The sequence below is a fragment of the Manacus vitellinus genome, unplaced genomic scaffold (assembly GCF_001715985.3).
Source record: "Manacus vitellinus isolate BGI_N305 unplaced genomic scaffold, ASM171598v3 scaffold_1_pilon, whole genome shotgun sequence".
NCBI lineage: Eukaryota > Metazoa > Chordata > Aves > Passeriformes > Pipridae > Manacus > Manacus vitellinus.
In genome coordinates this window covers 40,767,042-40,794,705 of record NW_021939396.1, presented here as the reverse complement: position 1 = coordinate 40,794,705, position 27,664 = coordinate 40,767,042, and the positions used below count along the sequence as shown (strand labels likewise).

General features: G+C 37.8%; 1 long non-coding RNA gene across 1 annotated transcript in view; it reads left to right on the top strand.

Moving 5' to 3' along the window:
- Positions 1-16,105: 16,105 nt before the first annotated feature.
- LOC108640348 overlaps positions 16,106-27,664 on the top strand; it is a 32,166-nt gene continuing 20,607 nt past the window's right edge. Inside the window, exon 1 of the long non-coding RNA XR_001921117.2 lies at positions 16,106-16,202. This is a non-coding gene — a long non-coding RNA (uncharacterized LOC108640348). The remainder of the gene's footprint in view (positions 16,203-27,664) is intronic.

Genomic DNA, 27,664 nt, shown 5'->3' with positions numbered 1-27,664 from the left:
TTGAAGGAGTCTTCCATATTTTCCTCGATGGTTCTTATCCAAGCACACATAGTGTCCACGCTTGGTTCCTCCATCTTTGGATTATATACAGGTATCAAGCAGGAAATATATGGTTTAGGGGCACCTTGAATTACCTTTTTCCACATTGGTTGCGTGCAGGGAACATTCTCAGGAACTTGGATGTCATAATAATCTGGATCAGAATAGATGATCTCCAGCATGGCCAATTCCCGTAGGTATTGGATGCCTTCTTCCGCAGTCCTCCACCTTCTTGAAGAACTCTTCAGGGACTCCTTAAATGGGTATTTCACTCTCACCGCGTGGAGGATTTGGAGCCAAAGACTGGACGCCATTTTCTCTCTCCCCATTTCTTGCTCTATCACAGGGTCTCGAGCAATGGATCCCAACTGTCGTGCTTCATCACCTTCAATTACATGACTATCAGCTCCCTTGTCCCAGCATCGCACCAGCCAGGTGAGGACTTCTTCACCAGGCAAGTGCATATAATCTCTCCGTAAATCTCGAAGCTCTCTTGTGGTCAGTGATTGTGTAATTTCGCTTTCTCGCATTATTTCTTGTCCATCTCTCCCACGTAGAATCTTTTCCACCTCTCTCTTTACTCTTCCACTCCTACGTGGGACTGCTCCCACTTCCTCCCTATATCTCTCATGTGGAGGTGGAGACTGAGCATGCCGTGGGGATAAGCTTCTATATTGTTCACGCCGCGGAGATGGTTTCCTATGCTGTTCATACTGTGGGGATGGACTCCTACGCCGTTCGCACCGCGGAGATGGACTTCTGCGTTGTTCACACCGTGGAGATGGACTTCTATGCCATTCATGCCGTGGGGATGGACTCCTGCGTTGTTCGCGATACCCAGTGGGTGGAGGTAGTGAGTAAACTTTCACGTGCTGAGATAAGGGCCTCCTCCTCCAATCATTCACACCTCCAAGAGAAGGTTGGGTCTGGAGGGGTAGGGATAATTCCCCCTCCAATTGAGGGGGATGCTTTGGCTCCTTCTTTGCGTCTTTTGTTACACTGAATGTGTAGTCAGGATATAAATCATCAAGCGACAATATACCACCGGCCGTTTGTGCTGTTGCTTTCTTTTCTCTTGATGCTGTTCTGTATTCCTTTGGGTGTGCCCCTAGTTCTTTTGGATGTGCTCCTTCCCGTGTAGCCGTTTCTTCCTCTCTGGTAGCTGCTTCTTCTCTTCCAATCGCTCCTTCCTCAGTCACAACCACTACTTCCTCTCTCGCAGTCGCGCCTTCATCACTTGCTGTTGCTCCTTCTCCCATTGCTGCCGCTCCTTCGTCCACTACGTCTTGAGTGAATTGGATAGGTTCTTCTGTTCCTTCTTCTTCTTCTTCTTCTTCTTCTTCTTCTTCTCTTTCTTCTGTGCATTCTGGTTGGGGAGATGGGTCCGTAAGTTCCTTGATCTCTCTTACCCACGTCTTCTTCTTCTTCACAGGGGCAATGATGACCTTCCGGTTCTTAGCTTGAGTCCCGGTTCTAGTGGGCTTAGTAGAAATGGCATTGACTTCAAGTTGTGTTTGGACCCCAACTTCTGTGGACCTAATAGGGACATCCCTGGTTTCAAGTGGCGTGGTTTGGGTTTCTGTGTCGACCTTAACCCTTTGAAGGTGGTCTATGGCAGCTCGATAAGCATTAGCCAGGCCCCAGCACAAAGCGGAGAATTGCATATTTGGATCTTTGTAGGAAAAACACCCTTCTGCCAAACAGTGGGCCATCTCACCAGAATCAAACATTTGTTCTGGTGTGAACTCCCAATTAATGGGGGGTGACACATGTCCTACTAATCTACCGAAATCTCCCCAAGCTCCATACCACCTGGGGACTGGCTTGTCTGCAGCCCTTTCCAAAGTTCCAGCGAGTCCCTTTGAGGTGTGATCTTTCCTACAAGAGGGAAGGCAACGGAACCCCATTCTTCCAAGTTTAAGTAGCACTTCCAGTACCTTTATCAATGACAGTACTGTTGCAATAAGATTTATATAGTAATTAGAGCCGATTTTAACCATGGGGATCTCCTTTACCAAACCTTCGATGTCAAAATTAAAGGATGGAAGCAATTCGTTCCATCCATCCTCAAGGTCTGGATGTCTCCCTATACGGTAGCCTAACACAGGTGTAAAGATGGCTAGAATTATAAGACAAATTAATAAGGTTCTGAAGAATAAAGATTCTTTCCTAAAAATGTTAGTAAGATGTCGTGGCTTTGGAAAGTCTATGTTTTTGTTTCCGTTTCCTGTTCACAGACCTGTTTGGGAGCTATGCTGTTAGCTTTCTCCAGCAAAGCTCCTACTGCAGTCTCTTTAAGAGACAAGCCTGTAACCACTTTAATATGTTAAAACTTCTTGTAAGCAGTTTCAGGTCTCTCAATCACTTGCACAAGTTCTGATTTAGGTGTGCTGTGCAATTTGTAATTTAAAATGCAATAAATATGCAATAAATGGACTTACCACATGGACCACTTTCTAAGTAATTATCGAAATATAAATATGTTGAAATTTTAAAAACCCCAAAACCAACTTTTTTTTTATTAGATTTAATTAAAATGTGATAGTTTCCTTCTGAACAACTTAATCTTGAGGAAGAGCTGCAAGTAGTAATTTTTAAACTTAACAACCATACAATCTACTCAGAAACTATCAAATTACTTCTGAAATTAAAATCCCATCTATGGAATTTCAAATAAACCAAATAAGACTTGGTTTTATCAACTGTTAGACATGGCTTTTAAAATAGTGACAGGTATTTTGTAAGGGAATTTTCGACAGAAATTATAAAGCAATTAATATTTCATTGCCCAAGTATATGCCGAGGGGAACAGATGACAAAAGGGATGAGTTTAAATAAAAATTAAGCATCTTCAATTCATCTTTTCTGCTATAATCATGCATATAACAACATAGTTTTGGAAGTGAGATCTCTGGTGTTACACTGGGTATAAGTAAATAGCTCCTAAACTACAAAACCAGTTAAGTGAATAGAAAATAAAGACTTGAACAGAGCTGTTAAGAAAAGGAAGGTATTGTGAACATGTCACTGACACGTATCTCAGTAGGTGCATACAACTCAGGATGATAGTTCTGTCCATCTGAGACTTCTTAGAGAACATAAGGGCAGAGGAAACTTCTTCAGCTTCATCAGGAACTTTCTTGTGATGATTTTTATGAATGCTAAAGACTTCATGAAAGAACCAGATGTCAATTACACTAGAATAAACCCTGAGTAATAAAAAGTTATTTCAGTTTTATATTTATGAAACTGTATTTTGTATGTTTCTATTGTTTGCTGCTTATCGTGTGCTTTCTAAAAGCACATATACTGCTTGAGTAACAAACGATGTGTAAGAACAAAAAGTCTGTAAGACAATGCAGCAAAAATTATGCTAAATCTATAACTGAGAAATGAGTACAGATACAGTGGGATGATGGAGCACATCTATATTTAATAACACCTAGGGGATTTTGTGTCTTAAACTATATGACAATTTGATAGGAAAAGGTCATACTTTCTTTATATATGGTATCTAATTCATATAACGTAATCCGCGTTTGTGAGCTTCCAGACTTTCTGGATGGAGAGGAATACAAACATTAGAGGAAATATTTTAACACGGATTTAGTGCAGTAGCTGGAGTGAGCAAAGATGTAAACAATGTAAAATGGAAGAACAAGCAAAGGGCCCTGTTCTCCCAAGTACAATGTTCTTTCCTGCTGCAGAAGCAATCTGAGGAATAAATATCCACTTAACACCAGGAATTTGATCTTTATGCAATTTGTACGTGCAATAGAAAGGCATCACATACAAGGGATGGAATAACTGGTGTAGCCTAATGCTTTTTTCTATCAGAGCTTGGGAGAGGGCTAGAATTAGAATTCTGGAAATCAATTCATACAAGTACCACTAATCTAGCTGAAACAGGGAAAAACAGAGTAGAGGCAAACATATATATCATAATGCAGATCATTATCCATGCCTCATCCTGAGTGATAGAACAAAGATTCTCAAAAAGTATTTCAAAAGGCATAAAACAAGAGCCTTCAAACATTTAAGTGTAAACTTCTAACTTCAACACTTAATTAGTATAAAAATAAATTAAATATAGATTTTCGATTTTTTGACTGCAATAATGTTTTTTGTGTATCACATCTTATTTTCTTAAATTATTTACAAATTCTTAACATTGTCTGTATTAGCTATGCATTTAGAAAACAAGTAGGTCTACCAAAACCTGGTAACAACTGTCTACTACCTAGTTTAATAACTAAAGTATTTGGAACCTGAAGAAGTTCCTGATGTAAACTCTTAGAGCAATATGGCCTGATAATTTTGGCAAAACACCTTGTCCTAGTTCAGTCTAACTGGACTTGATTTCCTGGTTGTTTTTTTTTAACACCTATTTGCATCTACTTTTGTGTATTACATTCCACAGTCTATTTCATTTGTAAACTTAGCAAAACAGGTATTTGTGATAATCGTATACTACAAAGTTAATATTCAGTTTATTTGATTCTATAATTTGCTTTGATTTTATAATACATAATTTCCACTGGTAGGTTTGTTTGAGTGCTGATTTTCCTCTCAAGAACACTATTTTTTAATCAAATGGCTGTAAGCTAGATTATTATTAAAATTATTTTTATACAAATCATGGCTATTTGAATTTTGGTCATCTAACACAAAGAAGTTATGTATAAAGACTGTCATCTTTGCTGTTCTGATATGATTTCTGCAAAGGCATTTTCCTGTTGAGAGAAAGTCAAGCAACATTATATATTCTTGAGGGACCATCTGATATGCTCAATAATATCTTGTTTAACATCATATCTACAAGTATATAAGTCAGAATTGCAAAGACATTTTCCCCTATATAGGAAATGGTAATTTTTTTCTTTTTCCTCTTTTTATAATCATTAGTATTTGTATGCAGGTTTAGTCTTATCATTCAATCCTCTCCAACTGTTTCTCTTCATAGATTCACTTCTCTTTGTATCAACTTCATTGTTCCCTATAGCTTCCCGAGGAGGGGAAGTGGAGAGGGAGGTGTTGATCTCTTCTCCCTGGTATCCAGTGACAGAACACGTGGGAATGGTACAAAGGTTCATCAGAGGAGCTTCAGACTGGACGTTTAGATGGCATTTCTTTACCATCACTGAGAGGTGGTAATATACTGGAACGGGCTTCCTAGAGACATGGACAATACCCCAGGCCTGTCAGTGTGTTAAAGGCCTTTGGATACTGCCCTTAACAAATTTTCTTTAACTTTTGGTCATCCCTGAAAGGTCAGACAGTTGGATTAGATGATTGTTTTAAGTCCCTTCAAACTGAAATATTCTAGTCAAGTCTAGTCTACCTTATTCATGTATTCTTCTGCAGTTCTGTTTATTAATGTAGACACAAATAGTATTCAGTGGCCTTGAAGCCAACTGACAGAATGGTCTGATTCCTGGTCTAGGATGTTATCCTGTTTTACCATCCAAAACACAGTGACTGACTCGAAACTTTTTTCCTACTAAATACCAGATGTGTACAGGAATTGCTTGAAGAGTGCTAGTTCATCTGAATAAAAATTGTGTCTGGGGCAATCCTAAAAACTTAACAGTATTGATGATCAAGTGCCAGTGCCTGAGAATGTTCTCTGCAATTCTAATTTACTGATCTAAGTAAAGCTTTAGAGTATTTGACTCTAGGGGTGTACTTTGACTTTAGAGTAGGTGTACTGAAGGGAACAATTCCATAAGATGATTCCCCTTCTTATGCACTCTATTTTGAGGCTGACTACTTATTTATTAGTATTAATTGTAGGGATCTAGCTAAATGAACATGAGAAGGGAAGGGACTGTGTCAGCAAGTCATAGTGAGTGTGAGAAGTGCACTGTACCAAAGCACAGACCATGGGTCTCCTTTATAATACTGGTCTTCCAGCTCTACTGGAATAAGGGCAATAAGGATATTAAGGATCTCCTATGAAGCATTTAGCTTTATAAAAGATCTCATACTTAAATCAAACATGACTGCTATCCTAATACATATTATTGATGTCTTTATTTGATTTTAATGAAAAGTTCCCTTCAGACAACAAAAGACTGACCTGGCTTTTTTTCTTTTTTTTTTGGTCCTTTTCTGTTTCGCTTTATGTCTATGATGTTTCTTCATTCCTTATTTTGTTTTGTTGCAAAATACGCCTCTTGGAAGACATTCCTTCATGATATCTGCACATGAAGTGTCTATTATTTTAAGATCCTGATTATGAGGGAGACTTTAAGACACTCAGGTGTTTGCTAAATAATGCAGTGTGGATGATGGCCTGAAGAATGGAGATTTGTGTCAGAAAAATGCTTATTTGTCAAAAAACCCCAGGATGTCAAGTGATGTTCAGAATCATACTTATTTTATCAGTGATGGCACTTGCCTGACCCTGAAGTATTCAGCCTCTTGATTCAAATTATACTACAGTATGACTGTTGGTGTTGGTAGGAAGTTCTCTGGTACCTATGAACAAGAAATGGGAAGATATATGTAGTCATATATATATATATATATATATATATGTATATAGGTATATATATTTATCCTAAAACATTCAGCCCTTTCTTTTATGCAATAATCATTGACAGAAAAGAATAATACAACACCAGATAAACTAATAGGATGGTACAGTATGGCAATTCCCAAATTTTGTTCCTTTCCTCTTCCTCTACACAGTGCAGTCTACAGGAAAATGAAATATCTCCAGTTCCACCCATGCATAACTTTCCCTTGCGGGGCCTGGACATTTGTAATGGCTCTGCTCCTAGAAGTGATTCTAAACACTCATAGGCAGCCATTTCTTTGCTCTGTAAAAGCCACTGGCTGATTCATGTCTTTGGTTGTGTAACTACTGATTGGCATTTTTAGTAAAACCCTTTTAGCTTAGCCTTTTTCCTCTGATTTGTGATTTGGCCCAAAGAAAAAATGTCCTAGTTTAGCTATGACCTACTTGTAGTTAAATTGACAGCTTGCTCTTTGCATAGGTTTCCTTATTAAAATCAAAGAGTGTCCTCAAGCCACCAAGTTTTGAAGCAACCCCTAAAGGTGTCTTAATATCATTGAGGGAATTACAGGGCAATTTCAGATATGTAGCACTTCTAAAGCATTTTGCAGGACAGGAAACTGTAGCCAACTCAAAATGTCAATATGCATATCATAAATATTAACACAGGAGCTAGTCTCTGTGGAAGGATATACTCTGTAAGAGCATCAATAAGAAATATATTGTAATCTTTCTTCCAAATGCAAAGTTAGCAAATATCCTCAATTAACATGGATGATTTTTCTTCTAGTGACCATATGTAGTGGGTTTCTGTGGCTGGGTTTTGGTAGCGGGGGCGGGGGATGCTGCAGGGGTGGCTTCTGTTAGAAGCTGCTAGAAGCTTCCACTGTCCGGTGGGGTCAATGCCAGCCGGCTCCAGGATGGGCTTCCTGCTGCGGGCCAAGGCCAAGCCAATCAGGAGTGATAGTAATGCCTCTGCGATAACATATTTAAGAACAGAAAGGTATTGTGCAGAAAGAATTCCAGCCAGGGAAGAGTGGAGTGAGAACACGGGAACAACAATGTAGACACCAAGATCAGTGCAAAAGGAGGGGGAAGAGATGCTCCAGGTATTGGAGCTGAGGCCCCTGCAGCCTGTGGTGCAGACTATGGTGGAGCAGGTGGGTGCATGAAGGAGGCTGTGACCCTGTGGGTGGCCCAGAATGGAGCAGAGTCCTGCCAGCAACCTGCAGGCCTGGAGGAAGGAGCCAACACTGGAGCAGGTTTTTCCCAGGGTAGGACTTGTGGCCCCTATGGGGGATCCACATCGGTACAGCACACTGGTGAAGAACTGCACCCCATGGAGGAGTGACCCACGGGACAGCAGTTTGGGAAGAACTGCTGCCCGAGGGATGGACTCAGGGTGGAGAGGTCCATCAAGGATTGTCTCCCGTGGGAGGGACCCCACAGGAGCAGGGGAAGGACTCCTCTCCCTGAGCAGCAGCATAAACAACAACTGATTGTAACTCCCATTCCCTGTCCCCCTGCACCGCTGGGAGGGAGGAGGGAGAACATGGAAGGGAGGAGGGGTGGGGGGAAGGTGTTTTTAAGGTTATTTTATTTCTCACTCTTTTACTCTGATCCTGTTAGTAATAAATTTAAGTAATATCCCCACTTTGAGTCTGTTTTGCCTGTGAAGGTAATCAGTAAGTGACCTCTCCCAGCTGTTATCTTAACTCATGAATCCTTAGCCCTATTTTTTCTTTCTCCTCTGTCCCGTTGCAGAGGAAGAGTGAGAGAGTGGCTTTAGTGGGTATCTGGCATCCAACCAGGGTCAACCCACTACACCATGACTTTGACAGTTTTTATAGTACTTTTTGCCATACTCAAAATTATGGTTTTTTTTTTAAATTTAGTTTTTGTTTTCATCTTGCTTCAAAGAATATGAAATATGATGATTTTCATATTTTAATTGTTTTCTTGTAGAGTAATTTTCTAGTGACAAAAAAAATTCCTCCCATCTATTTTTTCTTGTATGGTAGCAATGTTTTCCTTTTTGTTTCTTTTCTTTTTTCTCTTCAGCACTCTCCCTACATGAAATTTTATCACAAAAGAAAACTGAATGCATAATGATCAGGTGGTACAGTGTAAGCATATTCTTCTTGTATGCCTGGATTTTGCACTGCATAATTCAGAGGATTTTTGAATGCAGATTGATTGGCATGATATTTCCTTTAGTGAGCTCAGCCTTTTTTTTATTATTTTTATCCTATAATTCGCTGTTAGCAGCTGCATATTCATTCTCCTGTCAAAGAGCAAGAAAAGAAGCATTTTCTGTGGTGTTTTTGTTCTTTTTTAAACTCAATGTCTGAACTGCAGTTGAATATTGAGGTATCTCAGTTACTAGGTCAAGAGAAAATATGACTATTTTGGATACCATAGCATCCTATTCTCTGGTCTCTTTTCAATAACAGTTTAAGATGTGTAAAACTATATTATTTATTTAACTGGGAGAAGGAAGAAGAGGGGGATGCTCTGCCCCAGAAGTGATGAGGTTTATGGTCCTTAATTTCTAGGTAGGTTGGTTAATTAGTCTTGCACTCAGAAAGCCAAGAAATTCTTCTTTTGACCCTTGAAAAGGCATTCTTGTTATGACGAGTCCAACAGTGCTGGGAAATACAGGTGTTAAATTAGGTTTATTTTAGAACGCCCAGGAGTCTTCTAGGTAGTCTGGATTTAGGCTTTGCTAAGTTGTGGTTCCTGCTCTGGCTAAATCTTAAAAGGGTAGGTGAGGAGCAAGCCCCATACTAGCATAGTGCTACACTGACTGAGGAGGGTTCCTTACTAATGTGGAGATGGCCTAATGTGTGTTTTTAGTTACATAGAGCACAAACTTGTGTATGTCCCATGTGGTTGTGCTTACTTCTTGCTTTATTCAGTGGAAGAGCAGGAATTAGAAAGCAGAGATATACGCGCTCTGCATCACGGAGGTTCCAGAGGGAGTAGAAGTAAAGTCAACTTAAAGCACACCCTACAAGGAAGCAGAAACATTTTAGCTTTTGAAAAACTCCAACTTACAGCAGCAATAAGAGGTGTATTGATATTGGTTGGGGTGCCTGACACTCCAGAGGACATCATCTACCCACTTATCAACTGTTGTTTTGCCCACTGCAAGGTGCTGCAAAGGCAATCTGGGCTTTTCAGGACTCTATGCCAGTTAAGAAAAAGAATTTGCAGTTTTCAAGGTGATGCAAAAAGCGTAAAAGTGTTTTGTTTCTAATCTTTTGAGTCCTTTTAAATTCTGATCACATATTGATGGCTGTAATGTATGATGGGTTGACTGTATACCAGGGACCCACCAAAGCCACTCTATCGCTCCCCTCTGCAAGTGGACCTGGGAGAGAAAATATCATGAAAAGCTAATAGTTGAGATAAGGACAGAGAGAGATCACTCACCAATTACCATCACGGGCAAACCAGACTTGACTTGGGGATATTAATTGAATTTATTACCAGTCAAAATCAGAGCAGGATAGTATGAAGTAAATCAAATCTTAAAAACACCTTCCCTCCATCCCTCTCTCTTTCCCAGACTCTACCTCCTCTTCTTCAGTGGTGCAGGGAGAGTGGTTACAGGAGTGGTGGTTATGGTCAGTCCATCACAGGTTGTTTCTGCTGCTGTTCTTGGAGAAGACTCCTACTCCTGCTCCCTGTGGGGTCCCTCCCATGGGAGACAGTCCTCCACGAACTTCTCCAGCATGAGTCCATCCCATGGGCAACAGTTCTTCACAAACTGCTCCAACTTGAGTCTCTTTCCACGGGGTGCAGTCCACTGCTCTATGCAGGTTCCCCACATGACCGCAAGGAAAACTTGCTCCGGTGTAGGTTCCTCTCTCCATGGGTCTGCAGGACCCTGCCAGAAGCCTTTTACAGCATGAGCTTCCCATGAAGCCACAGCCTTCTTTTGGGCATCCACTTGCTCTGGTGTAAGTCTCCTCTGTGGGCTGCAGGTGGATCTCTACACCCTCGCTGATGTCCGTGGGCTGCAGGGGGGCAGCCTGCCTCCCATGGTCTGCACCACAGGCAATCTCAGCTCTGGCACCAGGAGCACCTCTTGACTCTCCTGCACTGACCTGGGGGTCTGCAGAGTTGTTCCTCTCAAATATTCTCACTCCTCTCTTCTCTGGGTGCAATTATATCTGGGCAATAACGTTTATTTGTTCTTAAATGTATAAGCACAGGGGTGCTATTACCATTGCTGATGGGCTTGGCCTTGGCCAGATGCAGGTCTTGTAGCCATCTGGCATTGGCTCTCTCAGACATGGGGAAAGCTTTTGGCAGCTTCTCAGAAAACCAACTCCTGTAGCCCCTCCATTACCAAAACCCAGCCACACAAACCCAAAACACAGTACCAGAAGCTGAGAAGCATATTGCTGCTACTGTACTCATAAAGTACAAAACTATAAACAGCTTCAGAAATATTTATAGCATCAATTTTGTTTTTCCTAACAAATTCCACTTCCTCCAAGTTTTGAGAGTAAGGAAATGGTTCTGTCTTTATTGTGCCATCTGTTCATGACAAGGGATAGAAAGGACTTGAGAATGCTGAGCTTTTGTTGTAAGTGTCAAGCTAATGCTACCTTGGGGAAAAATATTTTGAAACTATCCTTGAAGTTACCTTGATGGATTAGAATTGTAACAACTGAAAAGTTACATGAGAGAGCTGACAGGCTGCTGACCTGCTTTGCTGAAATAACAATGATCAGAGAAGCTATTTTCAGTGGTTAATTTAATTCTTCTGACAAGTATGAAGAAGTATAGATGTTGAAGGTCAAATTCTGCTAAGAAGTTCTGATATGCTGCTTATGTCCAGAGATCCACCAGCAACTAGAGATCAAACTCTTGTGTCTTTCTCTCTGACAACAGAGATATGCACCTCAAATATATAGAACCAGTTATCTAAGTGGATGCAGAACTTTGCTGCATTATACAGTTACAGTATCACTGAAGTGTTGTCTTCCCCCTGAAAAAAGGTAATCTTATTTCGAAATTGCTTAACAGCCCCCCTAAACAAAAATTTTAAAAATCTCTTTCCTTTATTTTTCTTTTTACCTTCATAAATTCACTTTCTCTGACAATAAGTTTTTTTTTTAAGGGAGTTAGAAGACTTCCCATTTATATTTGTGAGGGTTTGATGTTTGATTTTTGTTTTGTTTTGTTTTGTTTTGTTTTCATTTTTGTATACCATACTTTCATCTTTGCATACCATCCTACTGATCAAGGTCAGACGCAGAACCTTGCCATCAGACTGGCTTTATGGACACTCAAGAACCTAGCCCTTTCTCCTAGTTTTTTCTTTCTTCTGTTTCCTGTCCTCTGTTATTCTCCTTTCCAGATTTACCTCTGCTTATGTAGCCTCTCCTATCTTGAAATTTCTTTGTTTATCAAAATCAAACTAAAATTTCATATTACCTCACTGGAAATTTTTTATTTGAGATTTTTAATGCTACATTGGAATGGAGGACGTGGCAGTGGTATCACCCTTTATTTACAAAACTCTTCCTTTGTGAAGATAAGAAAAATATCCAAGAAAATAAAAATCTTTTGTCATCCATCAGCAAACTTACAAGTACTGTGAATTTAATTTTTCTCAATCTCTCCTCTTGGATTTCATTTCTAAGAAAATATTGTGATCCAAACCTTAAAAATCTTTGTGCTGTATCTCTCTGGTTTTTACTCTTTTCTTAGTTATGTTAGTTTTCAATGTCACTGCAGTATGAACCACCTCTAGGTGATATTCAAGAGGGATCATATTTAACGAAGTGATTGGACATTACAAAGTAGCTGAATTTAGGCAAATATTTATTTCATAGGGGTTTTTCCCCATTTTTTAAATTGTTCATAGCAAGAACCTGATGAGTTTTGTAAAACTGCTTGAAGACTAGCAAACAACATCTCCTGCTCAACTTTCCAAGATAATTCCCCTAATTAAAAGAAAAAAAATTAAAAATAAAGAACTAAAATGTGTATGAGAAATAACAAGTTGACTTGTGAGTAGTACAAATCATAGAAGTCTGTGTGGACTGGAGAAGCAGAATCTACTCTCCTGTATTGCTTCATGCCCACATTTTTTAATATACTTAGATATATGTTTACTTATATCAATTTGAAATTCTGTATGTTTATTTTTCTTTACTTCTTTCACAATTTCCTAGGCCCCTCACAGGTAAAAGAGAGATAAAGTTCATGCTTAGAAGGTAGAAAAAATATCTACTGAGCATTCTGTAGCTGATATGTATTTCATTCTTGTGAAATACAGGGTTTAGGGATGGATGCCAAAGGAACTCAAGCTTTTTATCCTCTTCCCTTTTTTCCTGGATTTGGACCCAGACTGTAATTTCTAACCTGAGGCTGCAAAGATATTTACAAATGAATGCCCAGAGATATGTTATTGACACTCCAGTCTTCATTTTATGTGTTACATGAGAATTATTGACCATATATTGAATTAGTACTGAACACTCAGAGAAAGCTGCATTGGTAAGATCCTCCAAGCCTGCACAAATGTGAAAATAAATTTGGTTTCAAATACAATTATTTGTTCTAGGCAACAAACAACTGCCTCTAAGGATTTGCTTCTGAGGTTGGCTTCACCTTTTTACACTGGTTCAACTCTGCCAAGCACAGTTAGCCTCTTTTCTCCCAGAAGAAAGACTGTGCTTCACATATCAATTACAGAATGTCTTTGAGTCTCTAATTAAATTGTCTCTATTGTAATTATATGAATTTTAAAAATAAATCTTGAAAACCTCTTTGAACATCTGTGAAAAATCCAACATTTTATTAAGAGTTTAGCTGCAAATTGTTAGAGATTCTTATCATTAGGTATGACACATGGCTTATAACAGAGTAGGTTAAATGAGTAGTGCTGTGTTACACTTGATACACACTTAGTAGGAACACTGTGGTATGATACTTATCTGTCTCATTTTCTTGTCAAGTCAGTTCATTTCAAGGGTGACTGTTAGGGTTTTTCATTGTACCCAGAAAGTAGCTCTTGGGACACCATAATGGAACAGAAGGTGTACTGCATGTGTAGTAATTCTCTGTGACTAATATTTTTAAGCTAGGAAAAGTTCTTGAAATAGTAAAAAAAAAACAGATGAGAAACCAAGTCCACATGTGTTGAGTCAGAGGAAGACTCATTCAACCTACAGTCCTGCCTCTGCCCCCCAATGTGTTTTGAAAAACCCTGCGAGCATGTAGCGGAACTTTGGCACTCACTGGTAATTTGGGTTGAAGGGATTAATCAGCAGAGAATTCTTTGTGTTTGCTTTTTAATAAAAATTTAACCTGGTTGAATTCTTAAGCATGCATATGTATTAGATTTTGACACATTAGGCACGAACTGTGCCCCATTAACCATTTTGCAGTCTTTTTGTTCTAAGGCATTTTTAGTGAATTTTACACACCACAAAGAGCTTGTTCATTTTCTGGTCTGGTCAAAAACTCTTTAAATACCTTATAGACCTCGTGATTTGCTGCTGATCGTTTTATGAGTTTGCTTTAAAGACTTTTCTACTTACATTTCAATCTAGTACAGATATGTTCAGCATCTTCCCTGGAAATAAATGCTTCTGGCATGGGAATCTCTCCAAATTTCAGCAGAGCAAACAGGGAAGATATATTTCCCTTCATACTCTGGTGTAGCTTACCTCCTCCGAAGATTTTCTTTATATTTTGATAATCTATTGGCACTCTACCCCCTGGTACACATTTTTCTTCCAATGCATTTGGAAAAGGATTTAGAAGCTGTGGATGCTTCATTCCTGAAAGTGTTTAAGGCCAGTTTGGAGGGGGCTCTGCGCAACCTTTTCTAGTGCAAGGTGCTCCTGTCCATGGAAGGGTGATTGGAACTAGGTGATCTTTCAGGTCCCTTCCATCACAAACTGTTCCATGATTCTATGAAAATATTTTCCCCCAAGAATCTTTCATAATTTCTAGTAAGCTTCATTATCTTACTCATTAGGAATACTGACAGTTTTTAATGTGAAATTGTTTCCTGAGACGTGCAATGTATCACCTCTGAGATTCGAATATCTGGGCATTTATTTTATATATATATTTGTCAAATCCTGTAAAAAGGGATTTTCATTGAACAACTACTCAGAAAACCCTCAGAGGAGTAACAACTCTTTGGCTGATTTTTCAAAAAATACAAAAATATTCAAAATTCCTGACACTGAAGAGATGGATTTTATTTTTTTATTTATTTCAGTTATAGTTTATTACAAAGAAATAGCTTAAAACCTTGAATAAAGTGTAATGGATTTAAAGCTATATACAAAAAAAAGAAAAAAGTTTATTTTATTTTTACTGGTACTTAATAGATGCTATTTAATCAGAATGGGAAAAAACTACTTGAATAATATTTATAGCAGATACTTCGTAACGTTATTCGATACATAATAATGCTAAATAACTGTACAAATAACACCATTAACAAAGCCACTGAATAGTATTCAACTACATTCTAATATGAACTCTCTTCTATAATTGCTATTCTGGTTATTAATGGTCTCTAAATTAATTACTGTGCTACACTGACAGTCTACTTAGTGGTTCTTCCTCTGTTATCTACTGCCTCTTAGATTACAGTTTTGCCAAAGGCTCACTTCTGCAAGTATTTCTACATTGCAATATGTCATACATAAAAATTCTGTTGTAGCTACAAATTCATTTTTATCAATATATTAGAAATATACTTCAAATCTTTACAAATTGCTTTTCTTACTGCATCTGACATGCTTAGCTATAAAATCACTTTATTTTTTAAAATATAGTTGTTTTGGGTTTTTTTCCCGCATGCATTATATTTTCTCATAAAACAGAATTTAGAAATAATGTATTATTTATAAAAAGCCAACCTTTGTTACCAAAGGTGTGAAACAAAACATTGGTCTTTTAGGAAAAAAAGGTTACTTTCTTACTTTCCTGGTTTGCTTTCCATTTCAGTCATTGTCATTTGGTAAAAATTTATCTTTCCAAAGAGAAAGAGATTGCTCAATAATCAGAATGTAAGGATAATAATTTGCTAAGTAGAAAGGACAAATATGAAAAGAAAATTAGTGGATGAGTTTTCTATAGTGGAAAGAGCATTATTCTGTTTTGCTGTGAAGTACTGTCGGCTTCATGTATCTTTTTTCACAAAGATAATGAATTAACTGCAATTTAATTAATGCAGAAGACCAGCCATGAAGTTTATTATTGAATACTCTATTAAACTGTGGCAGTTTGAGCCACATTAGAAATCCAAAATCCAATTTCCAGGTTTCGCCCCACCCCTTCCCACAATTTATCCTTACACCAAACAGAAACTTTCAGGCCAGAGTCTTCTGTAGGGGAAGAGGAAAGTATATACATTTATTTACACAAATAAATATACTGTACAAACTAAAAGCAGCTATATACATATATATATATATATATTACATTTCTATCGGTCCTTTAAGCTCCTCCCTTTAACTTTAGTCCAGGACAAGCCTTTCAAGGCTGCTGGGTAACGTAGTCTCTCTCTCATGGGAGTGTTCAGGGCCCGAACACTCCCCCCTCACCAAGCTCCAGCTGTTTGTGGAAGTTTTGCCTCCTCACGAAGTCCAAGAAGGTAGTTTTGAGTCTTTTTTCCTCCGTCCTGTGTCATTTCTGCTGTGTGATCTTTCCCTCTCGGTCTCACACCTCGGTTCGTAGGCTGCTGCAGTGTAGTTCAGCTTATCAAGCGTCCTCCGAGTCAGTTTTCGGCTGCCCCCAGTCAGCTTTGGCAGGCAGCTCCCGAGCTCTTGGCCCGTCTCCAATTTCACCTGGGATTCTTCTCCTGAGCGCCGAGCCTCCTCCTCTGGCCCATCTCTTGGATCAGCTTCAATGCTGAGCCTCTCCTCCACTTTACAGTGGAGGGAAAGAAAAAGCCCCCTCAGCTTAACTGCAGAAAGGAGGGGAAAGAGAGAGCTTGGTTGCAAAGCCTGCCTCTCTTCTCTTACCTCAGGTGCTGTGAATCCCTTCCTTCACAGCACACACTCCAAATGCTGCCTCTTAACTCCGGCCTAGGCAGAGCTGGGGGCCGCAGGGCTCCCCTTCCCCCTCGAAGGGGAAAAGAGGGAGCCCAGCCACCCCCTGACATTCTCCACCTACACGCAGCAGACACCAACAGCAGAACTGCCAACAGCTTCCAGTGCTGTGTATATATGATTTTCCAGCAGAAGAGAACAACATGAGTGGTGATTGGCTCTCCAGGGAACACTGTCCTAGCACCCAATCACCTCTGAGCCCCCCGAACTCTCAGGGGGGACCAATTTCAAACTATGACATCAACATCACTCTGTGCTTATTTTTTTTTTTTATTTTTCCTCACGTGTTAAATGTAAGTTGAGGCAATGAGTTCTTCAGCTTGGTGAATTCTGGTTTGAGTTGTCCATATTTTGATTGGTCATTTATTGGTGTTCTTGAATATTATCTGATTTTCTCTAGAGTGTGAAGAAAAGAATCATGTTCACAATGACTGGACTGTTTCTCAAGTTGTAATGAGTAGTGAAGTCTTAGGTGCTTTCAGAAAGGACTGGACAAATAAATGGAAGGAAAAAAAATCACCAAAACTTATTTAACATGAAGTCATTACATGGTTAATGTGCTGATTGAAACACTCATAACTGGAGCAGAAGGGGAGTATTGCTAATCTGTATTTTACATTCTTGTCTATATATCTTCTATTTGTGATCTCTAGATATAGGAAGGTTTGCTGACTGGACCTTCTTTCTTCTATTAGAATTTGTAAATTGGATTGTTGACAAAAATTACTTAGACACTTGTGGAAGTGTTTTTGAATTATCATTATCTGGTGGAGGTTTATCTTTAAAGTGAATATCTGCTTCTTTATTTAGTGTCTTATTTAGTTTAGCTTTCTGGACATTTGAAAGTAGACATAAAAGTCAAACACAGCTTAAAGTGGCTAATTCCACTTTTTCTCATAATCAGTAGGAATAATAACAACAGAAATATCTGATTCCTGGTTCTGGTGCAACACAGGAATATTGTACTTTTAAGACGAACAAGTTGTGGGAAGAGTAAAAAAATCAGAAATATTTATATCTTTGAAAGTGTATCAATTTTATTTTTCCCTCTTTAGCACAGTAAGACACTTCATATTTTGTATCTCCTTTGACTTTACATTTTCTTTCATTTTTTTTCCCAGCCCTAAATATTTATTTGAATTAGCCTAGAATTGAACAACTAAATTCATTTGTGTTCCTCTGTTATTTACACCCCGATCCCTCTTTATCTCAGTTGGAAATTTTCAAGAACTCCTTTCTTTTTTAAGTTTCACTGGGGACAATGAGGACAACCTTGGGACAGGGGAAGGGTTTGTTCTCTTTCTTTTTTTAATATATGCATTTATTTTCTGCTGTACATTATACTTAAAAAGGGGTATCTGTTCTAAAAAGGGTATTGAAATTTTGAGAGCATAAAAAATATCTTATCAGTATGAGCAACAGGACAGGGAGAATTTAGGGCCTGAACTGCTGGTTTTCTATCATGTCTATCATCAAAGAAAGTAAGAATTTTTTCTTTTGTAATTTATAGAGACACATATTCTTTTCTTAGCTTTATTCTTATTTGGTCTTTTCATCCTTGATTGTTTTGGAATTAACAGTATTTTAGAATAAGAAGGGAACGAACAACCATCTCACTTTAAAAGAAGTACTCCACCAGAAACACTCCTCTGAACTTCCATTAATTTTAATTCTTACTTTGTGCTTTTTTTTTCTTGATTACAGAATTGTATCAAATAACCTATTCCATTACTTAGTGCAGCCAAAAATATTTGTTAAAAAAGTGAGACTGTGTCATGTTCAAACACACGTCTGGTTACATTCTTACTCATATCTGTACAAATGTCTATGAGAGATGTTTGTATTTGCTAATTATTTTTGGAAAAAAATAATGTAATGGTTCAATTCTTTAATTGACTTGTTTTTATATCCTACTGACTGTTATAATTCGAAGCACCTACTGCTTTAATCTTCTCCTGAAATTGAACCACATTTTAAAGCTTCAGTACTTGACAAAATTTTTATCAATTACATGCCCTGCTCTTCAAAATATCTGAAGAATTCATGTCAACATCTGACCTGGAACTGTGGTAAAGGATTTTAAGCACAGCAACTGACTGACAAAGAATTTCAGGGACCCTCAAAATACTAAAATTCTTCAAAAATGTATATTTATTAATATTTTAATGTCTTAATCAACAGTGAGGCATCTGAACATGGTACAATTAAAAGGAACAAAAACGTAGCTTTGGAAACCTTAATTCCAGATTCAGACTTCAAAATCTAAGCTGGATGACTCTTTTAAATTACTCAAAATTGAATAGTGTCCTGAAATATAAAAATATTGTCCTGTTTATATAGGGTATAAAAATGCTTGCTTATGGGCTTAATATTGTTTGATTTTTTTCTATATAATGCTTTAGCAATTCATTGGAGTTTGCATCTCTGAAGTAATGCATATAAAACTATACTTCTTAAATTTATTGGTATCATCCAACAAATTCTGCTAAGGTGTTTATAATATCTTTTAAACAAAATTGTGATAGGTATTCCACAGTATTCTGATCCAGTGCTCTTTGCCATATAATCAACAAAAGCAACATGTTTGTAATGGAAGGCTGATCAGAGTCCCATTTGAATCAGACCTTCACAAAAGTTTTCTTGTGAAGGTGGAGAAAAAATATATTAGTCAGGTGATCTCATGGCCATGCTGTTAGTGCCTTTGACCAATTACGTCATTGATTCTAGCTTGTTTATTATATAATGTTCAAGGAGGTCAGATTTGTGCAGACATAAATTACTCGGGCATGGTGCATGCTGCTTGCTCCAGCTGAGTAATGTTGAACATCTGGGCAGAGTCTCTTTGTGCTAGTCTGTTGCACAACAGATTCAGAAATGCTAAGCAGCAAGTAAGCTCTGCCTCAGGATAGTGGTGTTGATGTTGATAATATTGGTGTGCCCAAAGGAATTAGCATGCTTTCTTAGACTCTGGTCCAACACGTTTTTATTCATGTGAGTAAAATTTTCTCACTGGAATATTCCTATGGTAATCAACAAACCTCATGGCAGTAAAAAGATAACAAACCCAACTAACTATTAACCATAAAGAAATCCCTCCTCCTAAAATTCCCATAGTCAAGAGATGTTTTTTAATGTGTCTCCCTAAGCAGAGGCAGTTAAGGCTTATGCAACTGTGCTTTCTCTTTCTGTTTCTGTCTCTGGGTATCTTCTTCCCTACAATTTTCAGTCTATTCACTATGTTGGTTGAAATTAGAAAGAATGGCAAGAGGTCCCTGAGTATTACAGGCTTTATAGCTATAATCAGCCCAGTAGAAAAGAGATTAATGAGTCTGAGCTCGTACCTAAACCTTCACTTCAATAAACACCAACGCTCTACACGGGCGGGACACCAAGAATAAAAAACCTTGCTTGGTACGTACTTAACAGTCATGTAAATCTAAAACATTATTCCTAATATGGGACACCAGTCATTATTTCTCTTGCTCACTGAAATACTCGGTTTGCTTAAAAAATTGGCACTACGTGAAATAAATTGTATGTTTCTAACTACAAATATACTGAAAATTTTTATGTGTTCCAATGTTATCAAAATTGCAAATATTCTCTACATTCTTTCTAGACCTTTATTTGGAAAAAAAAAATCTAAATAATGAGTAGTTGCTAGCAGGTTACTGGGAACTTCTGGACATCCCAGTGGAGAACAGGACTCACAGCCAAAATATATAAAGGACAGACAACCTTTAAATTTGCATAAATCAGTCAAATTTTGTATATGAAATGCAACTCCAGGCCCCTGTAAAGTAGGGGAAAAAAGGAATTGAGAAAAGGTGCTCTATTCCTCCTGGAGATGTAGGACTACCTTGTGATCTCAGTTATGTATGAAATCTCATTTTAAAATGCCATTTAGTTCAGTAGGGACTACGGTGCCTAAGAAAAACAAAAGTAGAATTTTTAGGCAATTTTTCATTCATTCTCATCAAAATTAAATGATTGGGTATTCTTTTACATATATTATTATATTACTACATGTATTTTTTTTGTCTTGATTTCTCACATTCCCCTCTTCTCCCTCAGCCCTCACTTTTTCATGTATTGCAGTAATCAAATAGCCCTTGGCACTAAAAACCTCTTGAGCAGGTTTTGAAATGTGCAATTTCAAAAAAGAGTTCTCAGGGGACCTCTTGTATCATGCGTACAATAACATTTTCTCTAAAAATTTTGAATCTTGAAAAGACTTTATACATAATACCTTTTTTCCTCATTTTTATATTACTGTTCTCTACTGAACATAAAAATAAATAGACAAGATTCCCCAAATCAAACATTATTCTTTTGTTTTCAGAACATTCATGCACTGAGCAGTTAGGCAAAAACACCGTTGTTGGTAATTATTTACTTTTATGTTTAAATAGCATACACTTATGTACCATAAGTTACAAATAAAACCTACAAAGTATATATGGGATAACTTTGGCAGAAAAACATGTGAATTATTAAAACAAGTCTTAGTTTCAGTTTATATTTTGCAAAATCTTGGCTCAGCACAGCAGCATATGTGATATGTGTGTGTGTGTGTATGTATCCCTAAACACATATATAACACATTCATAGACACATAGAGACAGGTATACCTGTGCATGTGTGTATATGTATGTATATGTAAAACAATACTATCTACAAAGTTTGTGGAGTATATACCTTCAATGAGAAAATCTGGGTTTAAAAATGACTTGCAGGTTTGAGTATTTAGCTCAGGAATTTGTTTCAAGGTTTCTACTCTGAATTGAGAGTTTGACTTTGTCCTTCAGAATGAGATTTTCTCAAACTGGCCAGTTCTGTGTGCTTTGTTTCTGTTTATGTTTTCCCTAATTCCACTTAAATTGGCTTAGTTGTTCAAAATTAAGCTACCTTATGCTTATACAGTAGAGCAGTAACCATTTACTTGGAGCTATGTGAAACTTGTCCTTTCATCTGCTCTTTTTTTGTGCAGAATAGGAGTCTGAATGTATCTTTGAATTATCCTCATAGCAATTAACATTTTCTTGAGAGGCTGAAACAACTACTTTTGGAAGCAAATTAAGCAGCTATGGGAATTCTTTTGTTCCTACACCATTATGCTATTCATTCTAAAAAGTGTTTTATGTCACTTTGATTCACAGTAGGTATGAAGCATCTCCTCATGTCTAAGAATTCCTCTTTGTTGTCCATATTTCATAGCATTTGGATTTCACAAATATTGAATTTCAGTTTTCATCCTTCTTTCCAAAAGATTTGGGAGAAGAAAAGAAAGGACACGGCTCCATCCTAGCATTGACAATGATCTTAAGGAAAATATGCAGACATTTTATACATGAAGGAAAGATTCTATTCAGAATTCCAGTTTAATTTCCCTTCTCTCAAAAAGAGAGAACAAAATAAAAGCTATTAAAAAAAAAGGAGAAAATAAAAAAAAAGAAAGCATAATTGTCTCAGTACAATAGTTTGAAAAAGACCTTTAGAAGAACACTTCCCATTTCAGGGACTTCTGCTTGTGGTCTGTTTATGTTCATGAGCCATCTGTTAGTCAGCTCCTCCTGTTCTTTTAGTTCCAGCAATGTTGACAATGTCAGGAGTCCAGCTTGCTGTCCACCTCCCCTCAATATGTAGCAGTATTTGTTTGACTTGAAAAATCATTTATATGAAACATAAGAAAAACTTTGTTTATATGACTGAGTGCCTGATTTGGCATTTTATTTGTTCATTGACTGGGAACTACTGAACAAGAGTGCAATCACGGGCAGTTACTTTGACTTAGAAATTTGAGATGCTTGTTCTACAGTCTGCATCTTTTATTGTTGTTTGTTTTTTCTTTTAAATTTCAATTTTCTATTCTACTACTTCCTCTTCATTCTCCTCACTACAGGGGTTCCATCTTTGTTTTACGATTGCTCATTTCGTCCTTTTCCAGTATTGCTGCAGCACTTCACGGTCTGACGTCGTTGTTTTGGAGTTTCTTCTCAATATAAATCTTCACCTCTCAGAATTCATTCCATCTTGTATTCAAATCTATGTCTCACAATGAGTTTCATAATTATAGATAAAACTTATGAATTTTAGGTAAATGTAAACTTCTGCAAAGAAGCACCTCTGTCGCAGTGTTAGGAGATATTTGTCTTTCAGAAGCGTCATGGCCTTGGAAAAAATATACTTACTGTGCTGTCTTAGCTAGGCTTAGCTTCACACTGTTTCAGTTGCTTTATGTACAATAACTCATCTTTTTGCTTCCTCTTTCTCACATTCCACTACATCCATGATTGAATTGTGCAGTGTGTCCAGTGAATTTTGCCTGTCAAAGGGCTTTAGATGCTTCTGTTTTCTCACTACCAACATTATCTTTCCAGAGGCTCATTTTTTCTGTAATTTCTGTCCCAAGTATCTCTGTGGATACCACCTCTTACAGAATAGGATTTTAGCTAGCCCCCTGGTAAGAAGAGATTTATTAGCAATGTGATTTCTTATGTGAATTCAGTTATGGGTTGCAGCTCCCAGCAAATTCCCAGCATTCCTAGGAGAGGCTCTGATCAGTTCTGTTAAGAAGGCCATACTGTATTATTTAAAATGTCATAGGCTGATAGTAAGCTCCTCAAATAGGGGCAGCCTCTTTCTTGAAGGACAATTCAGTCCTTCATCTAGAAATCACATGTGAATTTTGTTTAAGCTCTATGTACATTACTGTCATGTAGTCATCCTGGAAGAGAAGAATAGCTTAAGTAGAAAGCTATATATATAATACAAGAGAGATTTTCTTTTACAGTAAGCCTTACAAAATTTAGGAGGAATAGAATAAGGAACTTAATATGGTGATAAACAATGTAAACTAGATTTTGAGTTGATGCGCATACAGGATATAAAGGTAGAGATTCTGACGCATTAATGTCTTGTGTCTCTGCCTGCAATTTCTGATTCTGACTGAGCAGTTTCTACTGTGCAGTGGTGTATTGAAGCAACAGCCAGTGGTACCCAAGCTCTACAGTGTTTTCAATTTGAAAATCCACAGCTAGCTGTGGGATGGATGCAAACGCAGAGTGGGGTCAGTGCAGACTGCAGGTGCATTGAAATTGAGCTAATTATATGCAATCAGTAGGCTTATATAGGTATGGAGTACACCTACACAGTGAGTGAGTGCAGTGTTTACTCAAAAGGGAAGTGTCCAGGTAATCCTGGAATCTGGAGATTCCTCTAAGCAGTACTTACAAGCACAGTTCTGAGAGCTTAGAATTGCAAATCCTGTAGGAAAAGAAAGTGTTTTTAAATTCATAGCTATATCCATGGCTCAGCTACGTTTGAATGCCCTTTCACTATTAAAAAGCATACTTTTCAGAAAGAAAAATGTATATGTTGGGGAGACTGGGCTTCACTACAGTGTATCACTCTTGTAAGGCTTAAAAATAAACAGACCATAGAAAAACAACTAATAATGACCCTGCTTTCCAAAGAGTGGAAAGCTCTTGGTTGTCGTAAAAAAGCCAAAACCTGATCATTTTATTCTTCTATTTAAGCTCTAATTTTCTTTTGCTCCTTTTCATTCTTTGATTCAGTTTTTAACTATTGCCTCTCATTCATGTGCTTACATGAGAGTGATTGTAAAGTGGTTGATACTGACTGTATTCCTTATCTCAAACTCAGCCAAATATCTAAGTAGATTCTAGCGTGAGCAGCAGGAGTGTAGAACACAGAAGCAGAGAAGAGGGGTCGACCTACAGAAAATAAGGTTTGCATGACTTGCAGTAAGTAGTAGCAGGGAAATACTGGTTTCTCAGAGATGTGCATAAAAAGACAAAAAGGAGCAATAATCAATTTTAATATTTATTATTGTATATTTTTTTCCATTGCTTTGAGTATATTGAGCCAGAGGCTTTTTTATTCTTCAGTATCTGTACACATGAAGAAGGAGCACAGAACATACTGTATAGATATTGAACAGTATAGGTATTTATAGGTCTCGTAACACTTGCAAGAATGTTTCATTAGCTAACAGGCTTAATTTTAAAAAGACTGATTTTTTTGTTATTATTTTTGGTGGGAATGATGCATAAGAAAAAAAATGCAGAGAGAGAACTATCTACTGTTTACATGTTTTTCCATATACGAAAATATTGTTTCTGAAAATAATTGTTGACTAAGTAGCAAAACAAGGTAAAACTCAAATTACTTATGCAAATGTCAGTTGAAAAAAAGTCATTAAAGTGAGCCACATGAACTGTCTGAATTGCTGAGAGAAGTGAACCAATAGAATGAAACTTTTACTGAACAGTTTGCAGCAAAACCAGGCCAACATACTAGTCATACTAGTAACATTTATGTTTCAATATCTTGATATTGATTGCCAAAGAATTCAAGCATGACATCTTTCACTCACAGTATTTTTTGAGACTATTATTATTCTTTTATTACCTTAATATTTCTGTGCATTTATCATATTCATGTGACTTGAAAAACCTTCAAAAAAGTGGAACTGATTTAGTCAGTTTAAAACATTTTTGGGAAAAAAACAAAGATAAGATCCCCTTACCAGAACTCATTTGAATTTAAATATGGCTGCAAAGATAAAGAATGAAGACGGAGATAGCATTGTTCTCTATAAGCACACATTGCACAACAAGCATTGTTTGAAATCAATATAGTACTAAAGTTCCAAGAAGACAGTGAACACTGGAACTGAGGTTATTTGTGAAGTCCTATGTAGTTTCTTGTATCTTCCTCTGCTTACAGTGGCTATATGTTATGACATACCATGTAACTAACAAAATTTTTCTCTCCTATTCTTCATCCCCAGAAAAGAGGATTTCTGCCTCTTTTAAACTGCAGAATAGATAGAGTGTTGTTAATGAGTAGGTATTTCATAGTTCTTTTTTGTGTACTTGTTCTACATCTCTCCTCCTGGAACTGTTTTCCTGTTTTTCCCCTCCTCTTTTTTATTTTATTATAAGGCGGTGGTGGAAAAACTTGTTTGTAAAAATGATTATTACATCAGTCTATATGCATCATTACTCTGATATCTAAGAATTTCAGAACCGTTATTTATCTTTCTTATCTCTTCTTACAAGGGGCTTGTATTAGATGATTTAAAACAAGTGAATCACTAAAAAATGTATAATATATTTATGATTTTCAGTGCAATACACAGTTTCTGATATACTCTGCAAAATGAACACTTTATCTAGCACTTTATATATTTTAACGTTGCTTCTGTTGAGTGCTACTGCAAGCAGTAGTGTAGTTCTCAGCAGTAGCGCTGATTGGGTATTTGAGACTTGTATTGGGCATGGAGAAAGTGTGGAATACAAAACTGATAAAGATAAAAAGACCAATGGTTATGTCTAATAAGTTTCATGTACTGCTTTATTGTTGCTTTCAAGATATGAAAATAAAAAGTTAAAATGAAACTAAAGTTGACATTGAATTGAATTGGCAATGATATTTTCAGAATGCAGTACTTTCCATGCAACCGTCAAAACTGCTTCTCATACTTGTGGGGTCTTTTTAATCTTCAAAATGTAATTTATTTTTTTTAAAAGTATTTCAATTGAGACATTTTTCTTAGAATTTCCATTAATTAAAAAAAAAAAAACCAACACAAAAAAACCAAACAAACCAAACCCCAAACCTGACAGTAAAAAAAAAAAAACAACACCCAAAACAGAGTCTAGTAGTCAGTTGGTTGTGGTGAGTTCTTGAAAGAGAAATTCACTCCTGACATATGTGCAGAAGCAGCCTCTAAATTTATACTTGTATACTCTATGAAAACAAAAGATAGGAAGTGTAAATATGCCCTATGGGTTGAGCAATAGACATAAATAAATTTCTAATTGCCCATGATTGCAGGAAGCTTTCAATTGTCAGGAAGACTTTGACAGGTTACAGACATGTTGGGTTGTGTGGCTCTGTCCCCAGCTGTGCGGCATCTCCCAGTTTCCTGTGAGAATGTGAGACAGTGACAAGTTTTAAGGAGTAAGGTGGTGCAGAGCTCCTTTTGACTACGCCATGGGGACAGTCCTGCTGCCTACAGGACCATGATATGGTATGGGCTGGGGCTACGTGTGTTTTCTTAATTTGGTCAATGTCCTAGTACAAAAGTACAACCCTCTCAGTCTGACTGATAGAGGGGGAGATCCAGAGCAAGTCATGATCTGATCACATTCTTGTCCATAGCTGATGCTGTCAAAAACAGGAGGAGAATCAGCAACCACAGCTGATACTCTCTGTCACCACATGCAAACCCTGTCTCCCTGCGCAGACTCTCTCACCCTCAGGCCAGGAGTGTCCATTCCACATCTCTCAGACAGGCAGGAGATACCCTTCCAGGGCCAACCACTAACCTCCTTGTGGTATAGGACACCTGAGGTATTCTGCCAGCTGTGACATGGCCATAGAATCACTAAGGTCTATGCCAAGAACTCATGTGTGGCCCAGCCCCACCTTGGTCACCCACGAGAAAGGTTGGGGATCTCCCTTTGCCCAAGGCTGTGGGGAACTTCTAGCCCCCTGCAAGATAATGACAGGGGCTGCCTTATCTGTCCTTTAGAGCACTGTCCTCCATTTAACTTGGTTTTGACGGAGGTAGAAGACAGGAGCATGGTCATGTCCCTGTTAAGGCATCTGCCTGTAGTATACAGAACAAGGAAAAGAGGAGCAGCCTGCCTCTCTGTTTGCTTCTCCACGCCTTTGTTCGTGTGCATATCGATCTGTTAGCCTTGACTGGTGCATCCCTTTTTATATACATGTTGGGCTGGCCCCCTCACCAACCCCTGCCATGTCATGGCCACCGTCAGTATTCTGCCTATTGCAGTATGTCCACAGCATCACCAAGGCCAGTACCAGGAGTTGGTGGCATCACTCTGTGACATGACAATGACCCTCTGAATATCAGGAAAAGTTGCTTTATTGTGAGGGTGACTGAGCCCTAGCACAGGTGTCCCCAAGAGGTTGTGGATTCTCCATCCTTGGAGATATTCAAAAGCTGTCT